Source organism: Nipponia nippon, unplaced genomic scaffold (genome assembly GCF_047370975.1).
Source record: "Nipponia nippon isolate SJK-2023a ecotype South Korea unplaced genomic scaffold, ASM4737097v1 scaffold_4, whole genome shotgun sequence".
In the NCBI taxonomy this organism is placed as follows: Eukaryota; Metazoa; Chordata; class Aves; order Pelecaniformes; family Threskiornithidae; genus Nipponia; species Nipponia nippon.
Window position 1 is genome coordinate 86532873 of NW_028262358.1, and position 15389 is coordinate 86548261.

General features: G+C 44.1%; 1 long non-coding RNA gene across 1 annotated transcript; it reads right to left on the minus strand.

The window, feature by feature from the left end:
• Positions 1–1499: 1499 nt before the first annotated feature.
• On the minus strand, positions 1500–14944 carry LOC148053417 (uncharacterized). Its single transcript, XR_015708441.1, has 4 exons — positions 14688–14944; positions 12991–13142; positions 6338–6484; positions 1500–1679 (listed from the first exon to the last, which is right to left on the minus strand). It is a non-coding gene; the product is annotated as an uncharacterized LOC148053417 (long non-coding RNA).
• Between the last annotated feature and the right edge of the window lie 445 nt (positions 14945–15389).

Consider the following 15389-nt stretch of genomic DNA (forward strand, 5'->3'; position numbering starts at 1 on the left):
AGGGCAGATGCAGAAAATACTGTGCAATGAAGAGAGTAGGCTGAGAGTAAAGCTGTTCAGGTGGAAACTGAGAGTTTAGGGAGTCTATGATTCCTGAATGGGAGCATGTGAAGAAGTCAATAATGCCCTCAGAAGGCTTGCAGAACCTGACTGTTTGATGCCTTTGCCCATTGTTATTTCTAGACAGGCAAAGCCAGTGGGGATAGTTTCGAAGCAAAAAGACCTTTACTCCAAGGAATGGGGCCCCAGTTCACAAATTAGTTTTTGTAATTTGTCTCCAATTTAGATGTATATTATTGCATTCCCGTACCATACAGTGAAACCGGTTAATAAATGGGCCTGCTCCAGCTCCTAGCAGACCTGTTCTCTGGGCATGTTCAGTGTCCTTGCTGCTTATATTCTACCCCTGTCAGGCATGGAAGGTCAACACCGGGCAAACTCTAGTCCTCTCTGGATACCCCGCTGAGAGTAACTGAGAGCTAATGGGAGGAATTTTTGGTGGCTAGTATACTAACTTACACTTCAAATCCCGAGTAAGGTTTAGATAACTGGGAGTTATGAGAAAATGAACAGAAAACACAAAATTAGATGAGTGTGTGCAACAGAACGAGCAAATGAAGCCTCGTTTCTTATGTCTTTCTCTCTGTCCCTCCTTCCCCTTCCCCACTGGGATCCTCTGATCTCTCTAAGACTTCTCTCTCAGCAGAGGTGATATTAGAATCATTTGCTCTCCCAATTTTATGGAAATTTAATGTAACTTTGGTATCGCTGAAGCCTCTACAATTAGCTGGAGTTGGGCATCAGGGTAGAAGTCACTGAGAGGGATGAAGAGGCAGATGCACGTACAGGAACTGTAATCTAGGTTTAAAAAAATGTTCCCTTTATGTCCTGGTTTCAGCTGGGATAGAGTTAATTTTCTTCCTAATAGCTGGTACAGTGCTGTGTTTTGGATTTAGGATGAGAACAATGTTGATAACACACTGATGTTTTAGTTGTTGCTAAGCAGTGCTGGTGTAGTCAAGGACTTTTCAGCTTCCTGTGCTCTGCCCGGTGCACAAGAAGCTGGGAGGGGGCACAGCCAGGACAGCTGACCCAGACTGGCCAAAGGGCTATCCCATACCACGTGGTATCATGCTCAGTGTATAAACTGGGGGAGTTGGCCATGGGGCAGTGATCGCTGCTCTGGGATGAGCTGGGCATCGGTTGGCGGGCAGTGAGCAATTGTATAGTGTATCACTTGCTTTGTATATTATTATTATTATTACTACTACTACTACTACTACTACTACTACTACTATTACTACTATTCTATTTTATTTTACTTCAATTATTAAACTGTTCTTATCTCCACCCACGAGTTTTCTCACTTTTACCCTTCCAATCTCTCCCCCATCCCACTGGGGTGGGGCAGGGAGTGAGCAAGCGGCTGTGTGGTGCTTAGATGCTGGCTGGGGTTAAACCATGACACTTTATTATGATAAATGAAGTGGATTTGTTTTGATGTAGGGAAGGGGGAATGACTGTGAAAGCGCAGAGTGCTGCCGGGTCTCAGCAATTGCCTTTCGGAGCAGATGCAGGGAGACTGCAGGAGCAGCATGACGGCAGGAGTTACTTACTCGCAGGTATGCAGAAGGCCATCATAGAGCCAGACCTCAGATTTCTCACTTCCAGCCCTCCACCTTGAGAAAACACAAACAAAAGTCTCTCTTCTCCTCTGGCTACAAGACTTACACATCAGCCGGATGACTTCTCTGATAAAATATTTAGACATCTGTTCAGACAGATCACAACCTCACTGTCTAAAAAAAAATGTCTCCCAGGCAAAGACCCCATCGCTGCCGCAATGAGCAATTCCTTCGTGCCTGGGGTTTGCAGCAAACTCAGACTCTCCATGATGGCTGTGCTGGGATCCTCGCTGCACGCACCACTGGTGATGAATAATTACTTGACCAGTTACCAAACTCTTCAGAATGACTCCTATGCGTGTACACCCTCCCCAGATGTATTGGACCAGAGGATTTAACAGGGTGACCACCCGACCTTCCTTCCACTTGATCCCCTGCAAGTTTGGTCACCAGCTTCAGCGGAAAGGGGAGATGAACCCTACATGCTCCCCAGGGTTTCCTGTCAGATACCGGTGTCTTCTAATTGCAATTCACTGCTGCATATAACTATAGAGGCTGATAAGTAATGAGGGAGGGAGGATGTCAGACACGAATGCCCTTGAAATAAACTAACGATACCACATCAGCGTCAAGAGAAGCACACTATCCTCAAGTTCGTGTGAATGAACTGGGGCTATTTGGCAGCTCTGTAACTCATTCAGCTTTTTTTCCTCCGAGTAAAACACCAAGCTCATTCATTATAGTTGGCTTCAGGGCTCTTGGGAGCCACCCTGAAAGCTCTCCATCTTCAGCATGGACAGCTAATCTGGACAAATAATTTCAAACAGTTTAAGAAACAGTTTGGCCCCCTAGGTAAAATAACCAAAGGTTAAAGAGACACCTTGGTATGTATCTGTGGAGAATATAGATTGAGCTGTTTATTCCTTCTCTCTGGAGCCTGTGCAAGGTTCAAATTCAGTTTATAGGCTTATCACCAAAATTCATTTTATAGAGTACCTTAAACATAAACTCCCACTCAGTCTGATCAAAGCTTTTCCAGCATGAAGCAGCTGAGCTACAATCAGTTCCCTTGTTCAGTCAGCCAAGTCAATGTTCTTAATCAGTGTAAAAACATTAGAAGTCAAATGGTGGTTTTTAACAAAATGGGTTTGATCAGCTTCCAAGGAGGTGGCAGAGGTCTATGGAAAGAAACATTCCTGCCTGCTCCTAGAAAATGCATGTGAGCCCGGTAAAGTGCTGGGCACCGAAAGGACCCTGTGGCTCACTGATGACTGACCTTGTTATCCTGGGAGGAGGGTGCAGCCCCTCACCCTTCACTCTAATCCACCTCCAGCCTGAACTCTTTGAATTCCCTACTCCTGAAAACTCATTTCTCTCCCTTCCACTGGATAATAATCAAGCCCCTGGGCCTTGCCAGAGATCAAAGCATGATTGCTCCAGTTGTCTCAAAATCTATTGCTTCTTTAGATGCCGTTGTTGCTTATTCAGACAAAGCGACTTTATGCTGAAAGTAAAGTCCGCAGCAGCTGCAGATTAGACAGGGCAATGTTTAGGAAGTGATGATGTATGCAGCGCACCATCCGTCTGTCTTTCTGGGCACTCGCTCAGTTGCTTAAGAGAGGGTGGACGTACACCCAAGAGCACTGCATGGACACGGCTGTCCCCAGCAGCCACTTGTTGGCAGCACTCCTACAACTCTTTTCCAAACACAGGCCCATAGATGACCACCTCTGCTCAGTGGTCATGCCACATACACCCAGACATGCCCCACAGATCAGCACATCTGGCTGGAAGCTTAGGTCCTCTTTGGAACTTATTGAACATAAAGTCTATTCTTCCAGCAGTAGAGAAGGAGCTCCCTGAAGCCCACACCCCTACAAAGCACAGGCAGGGAGAAAAGCCACGTCCTGGGCTGCCTGGTCGAGGACACTGATCACCCTGATCACCCTGAGCACACAAAAAATTGCCCAAGGCTTCAGCGTGATTCGGGGTTGTCAAACAGCTGGATCTCCCCACATTACAGAATGGATGAATCAGGACAACACCGTCTTGCAATCAGGTCCCTGATGGGCTCCCAACCTTCCTCATGTTTCTGTGCCAAATGATCTTATTCCAAAAGTCTTCAAGCACTGACTGCCAGAAATCATTTTACTACTCAAAGACTAGCTCAGGTATGTGCCTCTACATGGCTGAAATAGAGATGATCAAGAAACATTCATGGCAGTAAGACTAAGGCTGTTATGAAATAAAATTATTCCCTGGAATAGCTCTAGACTTCAAACATTTAGGGCCAGAAAATTAATGTGAATTAAATTCTGATCCATGCAATTGTTACAGCAACAAGACAGCAGGGCCATTTTAGATTCATGTGCTGGGAAAAAGACCTAACTCATTAAGATGCATTTCTGCATTCATGATGTCCTCTCCTCCCTCCAAAAGGCTGTCAACAGAAGTGGGCAATAAGACCAATGTAACTGAGATTGTCTGAGGAAGATAACTTACCGACAAGACCTATTCACACATGCAAGTCATCAACAAACATTTCAACTGGGAAAACTAACCAAATTTGCCAGGAGGAGCCTTTTTTGTCCTTGGAACTATACTTGAAACTAAGCATGACTTGCATCCAACAAGGCATGACATGCCTTGTTGGACACATCACTACCCCAAGGAGTTTAATCAGTGAAGCCATAATCTTTCTTTAGGATAATTTGGGCAGATTCTTCTCTCCCCAAGGAGCCATTTGGAGGCAGGAGGGATGTGTCCACACAATGGTTGGTGCAGGGAGCTGACTGATAGGAAGAAACCTCCAACCAGGAGGTTGGAGTGGGGAGGAAGGAGGCATTTAACAGCAAATTTTCATTTTCATTTATTTATACTTTGATGGCTTATGCATCTGCAGACATCTTATCATTTTACAGAACTTCAAATAAAAGACAGGAAAAGTAGCTGACCCATCCTACCGGTTTGTTATGCATACTACCAATTCAGGCAAGTAGAACGACTCCCACAAAGCCTGAACGACTGAGCCCCACTCCATTCACAAAATAAGAGCAGGAAGAAGAGAGCAGCTGAAGTTGTCAGTGATTCCACACTTTTGAAAATAGGAGCAGTTCCTTGGGTTCCTAAAGACAGACTTGTGATGAAATTTTTACACCCACTTGTTAAAATCTTTATCTGATGCCCTAGCAATATCCTCTGAGTAATGCCTAGCTTCAGGAACTACACAGATCACGTATTTTTGTCTTGATGTCACTATCGCTTTCATAAATAGAGCACAGTCCTCGTTTTTTTTCCAAATCTCCAGCAGACTGGGTGGAGTCAAGGAGAGGCATGTGGAAGCACACAGATCTCAAGAACCTCCCCCCAGGCTGCTGGCTACCTGCTGATAATCCATCCTCTCTCCAACCATGTCACACAACAGAAGTCTACACACTATGTCTAAGTGCTGCAGACAGTGCTTTCTTATACAAAGTATTCAATCTAAAGGAAAAGGTAAGCTAATTACTATTAAAGAAAGAGAAGTGAAGCACTGTTATCTCTCATTTTTGCTTTGTTAAGTGCCCATCAAGCTTATCCTCCTTGTGCATCTTCCTTTCTTATCACCACACAGCGAAAGGCAACTCAGGTTTTCCCTCTGCAAGCCTGACCGCCTTACCAATATCACCGATCTCATAGCCCTGACTCGGTGTGACCACCCACCTTGGCACCCACACAGCCCATTTCCATCTTGTTGCTTCTGCCCAGCTTCTTCCTGTTTGCTAACAGAAATATGTTTGTGCTCAATTATAACTGCCATGCTATTGAATCACTGACAGATACAGGACAAGAGTTGAGTTAGGAGATTTCTGGGAATAGTACCTCTTTCTTGAGCTGCTGAACTGTTTCTCTCTGAAATGCTTGTGAATTAGGGATCTGAAGAACCCATTTGTTATTGTATTCACTAAGCAAGATGCATCCTGATTCTGGGTAATGAGATCTCCTCATTCAAATGTGAAAAGAGTGAAAAATAAATGCCTTGTTCTTGCAGTTCTTTGTAATATAATCAGTTACATATCTGTGCGTGTAAAATATTGTTCACCTGCATTTTTCACCTGTAGTATACAGGGACAGAAAATGATTATACAGAGTAGTTCCTGCATTGCCATTGAAGAAGGCAGCTGACAACCTGGTTCAGTTCACATAAAGCCTGCCAACAAAACTTAGAGATAATAATTTTTGACGCACTGTTAACTCTGAGCCATGATACTTATTGCGCTCTGTGTGAGATGACATATTTGATCCTGTACCTTTGATAACAATATGGGGTTTGTCATATATTTCAGAAGGAACAGAATGAGGAGGGTATCATTCTTTCTTCATTTTTGTTTCAGCCAAGCGAGGAGAATCATGTAGGACATCAACTGGAACAGTTCAGTGTAAAGCCTTCATCCTTCCCGCCTCATGCTGGTCACTAGTTGTTGACATGGTTAACTAGTGACCTGGATATCAGTAGGACAATGAGAAATGTCCACGTTGAGTGATTTTATCTTTGTTTTACTACAGCACTTCTTGCATCTCCTCTAGCAGCCAGTGTTCATTGTTGTCTTAAGCAGGATACCAGACTTAATCGGTTTGGCCTAGCATAGCAACCTCCATTTTCCTATAAATAAGGAGGGTGCATTTATTCTTCTGCCTACCAGACCGGATGCAGTGTCTGTGCGAATACTCACCGGACTGCTTCCTCCTTGCAGCCTCCACAAAACTAAGTCTGTGCTTCCCATACTTCCAGCACAGTGCCACAGTCTGTCTCCTGCTCCGTGACCCCAGGCTTCTGGCAGAGCTCACTGGGCAGTCTTCAGCTGGCAAAGCGAATGGATCTGGGAAGGCAGAGTGGTGGAAAGGCAAAAAGGAGTCAAGAAGGTGTAGGACTTGTCTCACCCACCAGAGGCACAGCTGCAGGATTGCTGCCTATCCATGCTCTGTTGTCTGCAGGGCTGAGTGCGGTGTCCCTCCCATCCTGCACGAAGAATGAGTTCTCTAATGCATCACGGCCAAAGAAACTTTGGATGCCTGCATTTAACATGAACAAAGAGCGACAGTGTCACTTCTGATTGCATGCTGAGGAATTTGAACACAGCAGCTTTCACGCAAGCCCAAATAATTATGCAAGGAGTGAGGGTCACAAGACCTCTGATGAAAAAGGGAAAAGGAGGCGTAGTCTGATAATATGAGGCTCAGATCCTAAGGAGAGGACAAGGTTGTGTTTATGTAGCTATAGGTAGGTAGTGTGAAACTTGATTCAGATGTTTTTATGAGCCAGATCCCTATAACTACAAACTGCGTAAAGCTGCCAGATTTCTGTGCGGTTCTGTTGTGCTTTAGGGAATTGTCACACCCCTGATGCTCTGCTGGAGAGGAAGAAGGTGACTTTCCCCCCAGGGGAAGCCTAGCTTGTCATGCAACAGCACCCATATTTTCCCAACCAAAGGCTGCACCAGCCACTTTGCCAGGAATGGGAGAGCCACACCCCATCTGCAGAAAATAGAGGGGATTGCAACAAACATCCCTTAAAAAAATGTGCAGCTCATAATGGCTGCAGGCCACAGCAAGCCATTTTCTATCCTTCAATTAGTGATCTTCCAAATGACTCACCAGTGAGCATTGCATCAAGGGACCTGCAATCTGCAAGGGCTATATCTAAGTATTCATTGACAGGACTGGTAGCACCACTTTTTTGAAGATTGCCCAACTTCTCTTTATAAGGTCCCATTTTCAGTTTGCTTACAGCTCTGCCAACCCTTTATCAGTTCCAGCTCATATGTTGCAAGCTTAGTGCTGGCCTATAGCTCATTGCCTCTTTGTTGGGTTGGGGGGTTTGGTTTGGTTGAGTTTGGGGCAGATATCTTACTTTCTCTTTAACCAGTTCAGCTGTTTCCAAGAGAGATTTGTCAAAACAACAACAACAACAAAAGTTGTAGCTTTCTTCCTATAATTGCTCCCTGTGGCAGAGAACTGAAATTTGTCAGGCTGAAGGTCCTCAGGTCATGAATCTGCCATGAAAGTACATGCCAAATGGACTGCTGGTGGTAATCAGATTGCAAACGAGCAACTCGTCGTGTTTCAGCCCACACAGTAGGTGAAGCTGGTCCTTCCTTAGAGCAGTTACTCCCAGCTGTACCGACAGCATGGAAGCACTGTCATCTGCCTACAACTCAGAAAGCCCAGCAACTAGGCTGGCCAAAAAGAGCCTAATGAGAGAAAGCTGAGGAATCTGAGCCAAGTGCTGGAGCAGAAGAGAAGGGCTCGGTCTCTTGGGGCTTCACACAGAGACAGAGCAGGCTGGGGACCAACAGGGACTGATCAGTCTCAGCCCCTCTAAATTGATACCTGTTACTGCATGGCACCTACTGCCTATTTGTGCAACATTATCATGAACAGCATTTGACCATCTCAGGAAGGGAGCGCTAAACTGAACAGGGCACAGACATCAGGCATGGGGAAGCAGGCTTGCAGTCAAGAACCTACCATCAGTGTGCAGTTTGTGGTCACCGAGTGGTCCACTCATTCCCTGGGAGGGTGAGATCTACTTGGACCAAAACCAAGAGAATGACCTGTGAGCCTGTTTTTGCTATCTGCCTCTGTCATCAGTTTTCTTTTAGTTCAGAGAAATGAGCCCTGCCAATTTGTACAAACTAATTTAGAAAAGGCTCTAACTAATTTCTGGAGGTTAATACATTCCGTATGCTCCAGGTAGATGCATGAGAATGATAGGCACGTGGCTGCTTCTCGGACTTGGGAGATTGTTATGCCAGAGAGCCACCATCAATCAATCAATTAGCATTGATTAATTAGAGGGGAGATGAAGGACAGCAAAGATACTGTAATCCTGTTTTCTGAACAATGGATCTGAGCATGTGCAAGCTCCAAGTGTTTCTGAGCCACAAGCCCTGAAATATAAGGCATCTGGAGTGGGATTAGAGACTGTGTGTGATGGTAATAGCATCCTAGGGGAAGAGGAGCTCTGTCTTGGAGGAGGAAGAAAGGCTTTCTGCAGTGAGACCAGGCAACTATGTGAAGGTAATAGTAGTAAAAGAGCATGGATGATAGAAGTTAGAGGGCTAAAGCTGGAGAAGGGGAGGGGGTAAAGCAAGGAAGATATACTTGGAGAGGGGGCCAGTGAGAGCCTGTCCGCTTCCTACTCTCCCCCTTTAAGGACTGAAACAGGATTAGAGAAGCTAGGACTAGCTCTTCCTACCTCCCAGACCAGTCCCACCTGCTCCATGGCATATCAGAGGGCCCTTGCCACAGCCAGGCTGCAATGGGAAAAAAGCAGATACCAGTTCACGTGTCCCCCGTTGGGGCACAGGCTGGTTCCCACGACTGCATAAGGGTGTGACGTGATGTAACCCAAACAGGTATTTGCAGCACCAGAGGGCACCAGACAGCAAAGAGCAGGTGTTAACTGGGTCCTTGGGGCTACAGAGCTAAGGGGGTAGGAACAGGGGGCTGAGCTGGAAAAGCAGACAGGAAGGGCTATATATCATGAGGGTCAGGGTGGCGATGTCAAGAAGCATACCTATTTTTTTCATTTGCTCTTTGTAACTGATTTGGAGTAAATCTCAAGATACATGGCTTCTGGGATTTCTCTCGTTGCCCTGTCAAATCAAGAAAATGAGGCTACAATGTAAATTTAACCTACCTCCCCTACTACTTCTACCTCCTCTGAACTGGACATGTCCATACCACGCATATCCCAAATGTGGCTTTGCAGAAAGAGTATAACACTTCGGAGAAAAGGGAACCACCAGTACTTCACTCTGCAAGTGTGGTGAAATTTGTGCTGGTGGTCTGTAGGGTCAGCACTCACTTACAGCCCTAGAAGCATTGAGACAGTGGATAACCCTTTCAGCCCCTGCCCTGTCTCTTGCAGCCCCCTCAGCCTAATGCCAAAGATACCATCTGTACTCCCCCGGTGTCTGTCACTGAAGCCATTGGCCTCAGTCGTTTTCCTGCCCTCTGGTAACAACCCCGGTGGCAAGAAGGCCCAGAGGTGCTCCCCATGACACAAATCTCTGCACTGATACGATCATTTGAGCACTGGAAAAATCAGGCTTCCTTTTTTCCTCTGTGTCCTTGTGCTCTGAAATTAGATTTCCTTAGATGTAGGGTAATTAATATGAGTCCTCTCCTCAAAAAAGGCACATCAGTCAGGCTACAGACCTAACTCTTCGGCTGCATGACAGAGACAAGTATTACATCTTTCCTCCACAGCCGGCTCAAAACCCAGTCTCAGGGCTCTAATGGACTTCTGAAGAGAAGCAGCTGTGGCCAAAGCAGACTCCCAGCCTGAGAAACATTCGGGGAAGAGGAAATACCCTACCTGGCATTATGATTTATGGATGTGTTCAGAGCAAGACTTTAAACTGTTCCCCAGCTACACAGCCATCTTCCTCCTTCGCCCTCACAAACTAGATCCTCTAAATCCCCCATTTAGCCTCTTTCCTACTAAACTTTTTAGTCAGGTTGCTTCATTTTTAGCCTTGAGTTTTGTCACAATAACTGCTCAGAGCAATGGAGGCCTCCTTTGCAGAGGTCAGCACAGGGCCTTTCAGCTAAATTAGCTGCTTTAGCTCTGACAGCTCCTCATTTAAACTCACTTTCTTATTGCTCTGCTTGAGTTTCACAGCAAGCTGGGCCACCAAGAGTGAAAGGATGTGGTCTACCAACCACACCAGAGATTAGAAACACCTTGTTTTGGAATGAAAACTAAGAAAAATATGAGGATGCGGCTGAATAGGAATAAGTATTCAGAAAACCTTGATGTGTCATCTTAATCATCTTCCTATTCATGAACACACTTGAAACCTCTCACAAGGTTATGATAAGGAGTCGCTCACCAGTGTTACAAGAAGACAAAGCGTTCTGTTTTTTTTCCGAGCAGCAAGTTACAACACGCAAGTGAACGCTGTGTGCAGAACACTTTCCACCTCCATGTTCCCATCCAGAACTGTATTTACCCTTGATAAATGATGAACTATGTCCTACAGCTGTGCTACATATTTCAGACTAACAAGGGCAGGAGTAAGGTCATACCGATTCTAGAGCGCTGTCTATCGAGACAAAGGCACTCATGCTGTGTCACATGCTCTGTATTTCATGCAGCCTAGCCTTAGACTATTTCCCGAATCCCTTGTTTTCCTGGGGACATGGCAACAGTTTATGTACACTGCTCTGAAGTTAAAGACCTGGCCAGCTTATGTGTTTTTCCCTTCCTCTGCCAAACATTATCTTGTTCCTTTAAACCCTGCCTAACCTTACTTTGGTTCCTGTTTCTCTGCAGGGCCCATACACCAACAAGAGAAGTGAAAGCAGCTATTTCTGTTTCTTTCCACTGCTCTGAACAGTGCCTGAATGCCTGAAAGTGAGTAAGGGCCAGAGACATGTCCAAGAGGCTGAGTGAATCTCCAGTTCCAGCTCAAAACAAAAGGGATCCTTGAACTAACCTTCTGGTGCAAAATTTCTAGCCCTCATCTAGTAACTGGAGTTTGCTGTGCTGCCAGCAATGCGTGGTCAGGCTGCACAGGAGCTGAACACTAAGGCTGGGATTCATCTCACTGAACGTTAGCTGTCTAAAAAATTCAGATGGTCATCTAGGCCTCCTCAGCACACAACGCAGCAGACAAAAAAAGAAGGGTTCATCATGCCCATTTCATACCTATTTTGAGCCGGCACAAATTGTTCCTGGAAGGTGCCTCTTCATCTCCATCGGGAGTAAAGACTGGTGTGGGCTAGATGCTGAGCTATCAGATGGCTGGGGTTAGGTGAGAGGCATCGAAACCACCTTGAACAACTATGTTTATCTAGGTTTTTCGCCAGTCTTTGGATTTGTATCTAGGCTCTCCCAATACTGTTACTTCCAAGGCATCCAGAGGGCTATTAGGTGATGCCTCCAGTGACCCCATGTCTCTGTTGCTTTCTGGCTGTTTTTGTTCTCAGGAAGTTTCTTCCCTTCAGCCAGGAACAGGATTCTAGAAGTCCAAAGATGATGAGCTATATGGAGGATAAAAAGGGGAGGTTACATCTCCCCTGCTCTTAATGGTGTCTGAAAAATGCCCAAATGCTACCCTTAAATGAGTAGTTCTGTGAGCAGTGTAACTGGTGACTCCTGATTTCCTATGGATTTCTGTTTACAGTTAAATTCTCTGATGCTTAATAACATATAAATGCCAATTACAGCTTCTCCTACACTTGGGGAGGTCATAATGATTTACTCCCACGTAAAGTGTCTGGTGTCAGCCATGAGTTCTGCCTGGGCCTTTCCTCCAGTGAAGGTATATACCGGGTATGTCTCTTCTAGAGAGCTAGCTACTTTCCTGATTGGAATTGGCCTACGAGTTCAAAGATCTGGGTGGGATGGCAGAAATACATAGTTAGTCTTCCAGCAAATACAGCAAGCCTCTTAAAAACACAAAAAGAACCCATTTATACTGTGAAGAAGTAAACTAAGAATGGAAATACTTTTTCCCCTGCACAACTTTCAATGAAACGTTTTCTCCACCTCTGCCTTATTTTCCCCGTTACATCACACCTTTGAAGGCAGAGGCCTAGCAGATGGTAGAAAGAGAGCAGTTGGGTTTGTTATTATTTAGATATAGAGCACCTTAAAGTATGCTAGTAACTGCTGAGTCGTGCGGAGAAGGCTTCCTGATGGAAAATTGTGCCTCCCTTACAAAAAACAAACAAACAAACAAACAAAAAAAGGAGGTACTTGGAAAGATAAAGGGCAATTTAGTCCTTTGAATGCTCATATCACAAAACTGAATACGAAATAATTACCATAAATGAGGCAACTGGTTCCTACACCCTCTGAAACCTGGATGACATCCTTCTGTGTCATCAAAATAAAAGTTACTTACAGAAAACACATTACTTACTACATTATCTCAGTCACCTGAGCTCACACATACAAAAGGAGAAGACCAAAGTCTTTTAAATCATCTCTCTCTGCAAAGAAATGGACTACAAAGATTTTAACTCTATTTCCTTCTCCAAAACTACTGGCACTAGGACAGGCATGTGATTTTATCCCTAAACAGGGTGTTCCTTAGGCTCTTGGCCAATTTAATTGGCTTATTCATATCCTTCCCTTCCAGATTACCTCAGGGTGATTTACATGTTGGAGGCCTATAAACACTGATGATTCAATGCATGAAAACCAAAAACATTGTTCAGTGTCTGACAGGGTCCTCACTGGCTTTTGCCCCCAAATTAATTGTTCTTATTGGAACCACCTAACATATAATCAACCTCTGACATCATCCTAATGTTATACAGACAAAAGAGCTTCTAAAATACAATGGGACTAATGTAATCTGTTTTTTACCAGTGTTTCCAGGTACTCTGCAGGAGCAAGCAACAGGCAAAGTTTTCAAATGGGAAGATACAGATGCTCCCAACCCAGCTTCTTCAGTCTACTGGCCATTTTGAAGACCGTCTTCTTCTGATTTTCCATGAATAAACCACTCGGACAGAGCTCTAAAGAAATGCAAATACAAAGACGATTTCATTTCCTTTCTCTGCAAAACATAACTTTTCTTATAGCAGTTCAACAGCTACTTAATATGGTGTTATTTAGAACGAGCAGGTGGGCTTCCAGTGAATTCAGAACAAACTCCTTTCACATGTTGAACCTGAACTCTCTAGCTAGGAAATATTTTGCAGGCCAGTTAACAACTTTACTCCCACCAAATACAGAAACAAGCAAAGATTTGTATTCACGAATAAAGAAAAGGCTGAAAGAGGTTCATTTTGCCTTTTTGTTGATTAAAGTCTTGGACCTGTATGTATCTTTTTCTTCTTGTGATATGAGCATTTTTGATAAAATGCACCAGAAAACTTTATAGAACATACTTCTATACATCTTTGGTAACAATTTCATATATCCTTGTCTCAGTACTCTCACACAGAGCAGTCACTCGGTCTCCCTTCAGGGGAAGATTACTGCACTCCATATTCAAACAGATTCTGTTTTCTCCTTACATTGTATGCCCCTGCAGTGTCTTTCCTAACCAAGCTCCCTGCTTCTAGACCAAACCTATTACCGGCTACATGGCCACTCATGCAAATCCATCACCCTTCTGGTACATTCCCATTGTGCCTTCCAAAAAAATTCTCCATGCTTAACACCCATCTCCCTAAGACCATCAACCAGCACTTTTTAATCCATTTCACAGTAAGATTTCCATAATGTCTTTAAGAGCCGCAGGTTGCTTCATAAGGCACTCCTCACCATTCTGGTACTTGTTTTCACAAGGACTTTGGCATATCAGCTGCTAATAAAGTTCGTATTCTTTAATAACAGAGTTTATGCATTTAAATATCTGCCGGAGGATGAACGCATCTCCACCATTACAGCTGAAGTATTTCAAAGTCCAGCACTTTTAAATCAGCGCAAATGCCTTAAAACTAGTTTCCCTGTTTGCACTGACAGTTGTGGTTACAGGTGTTATGCACTTATAAGCTCTGCTTAGATATTAAAATTTGCACACAAATTCACTCCTATTTGCATTCACTGACTGTGTTTATCTACGAAAAATCTGCAATACATTTGTCATGCCCACATTGACTCTATATAACATGTTCACACAGAAGTTCCAAGCAACATCACAGAATTATTACAGTCCACATATGTAAATGCAAGTGAGCCACTGCATGAAGCTTTTAATATATAATACAGGAGAGTAAACGTGTAATGAAATGGTGGGAAGAATGAGGGGTGAACTCCCTAGAATTAAAGCGTATGTGTACATAATTTTTATAAACGGCAAGAATGTTTCACTCCTACTGAATACTTTAAACACATTTATACCACACGTAAAACAGTAAATAAGGTTCAGATCTCTCAAGAAGTCCCTTATAGGACCTGAGCATTTAGAGTATTAGAGAGGCATTGCCTAACCGAGAGAAATAAACCCAGCCCGCACTCCAGACTCAGTGCACGAAAGTGAAGAGCTGGCAGTCCCAAGAATTCCTCCTCTTTGATCCTCAATGAAAAAGGATAATAAGGGTGTACGTACTTACCCTTGTCTAGTTTTCACTTTCTTCAAGGAAAAGAGTTATGCTGATTCAGGGCTCCGGTCGTGGCCCGGGAGAATTTTGTTCTTATACTCCCCACACATCAAATCTCTACTTTTTAAAAAGTTCTCGAGATTTTCTCTCCCTTTCCTTAATTGAATCAATTCTAGTAACAGACGCTTCTTTGTTGCTTGTCACCAAAGTATTTTAGGCATTTTGAATCCTGTCTCGTTTTACACTTGTTTCTAAAGGAGTCAGTTATGGCCTTCAGCTCTTTGTTTTCTTTCAAAACCTTATTGAACAAGTTGCACTCCTCTGCATTCACTTCAAGGACACCACGTTTTCTTTTGTCATGATAACTCCCACTCTGAAATGTCTCAAACTTACAATCAAATGCAAAAATAAAACTGTCTCTTCCATTTATTCATCTTAATAGCATCCTGATGGCTGCGCGTTTCAGATAACCACTCGAAAGGACATGCTGGGGGTAACAATGCAGAAAATGATGCCGAATCTTTGCTCGTTGTAGCTCAGGCAAGAAAAGCAGTTAGCACATTTATTTGGGAATGTCCAGGTTATGTCTCTGTATTTACAGTTTATGTTGCAACAGGGACTGAGAGCTGCAGTAGGTCTCGCCCTCTCATCCGCACTGGGCCCACATTAGCAGTGCCTTTTCTAAAACATTAAAGGTAAGCATGTGTTGTGCAA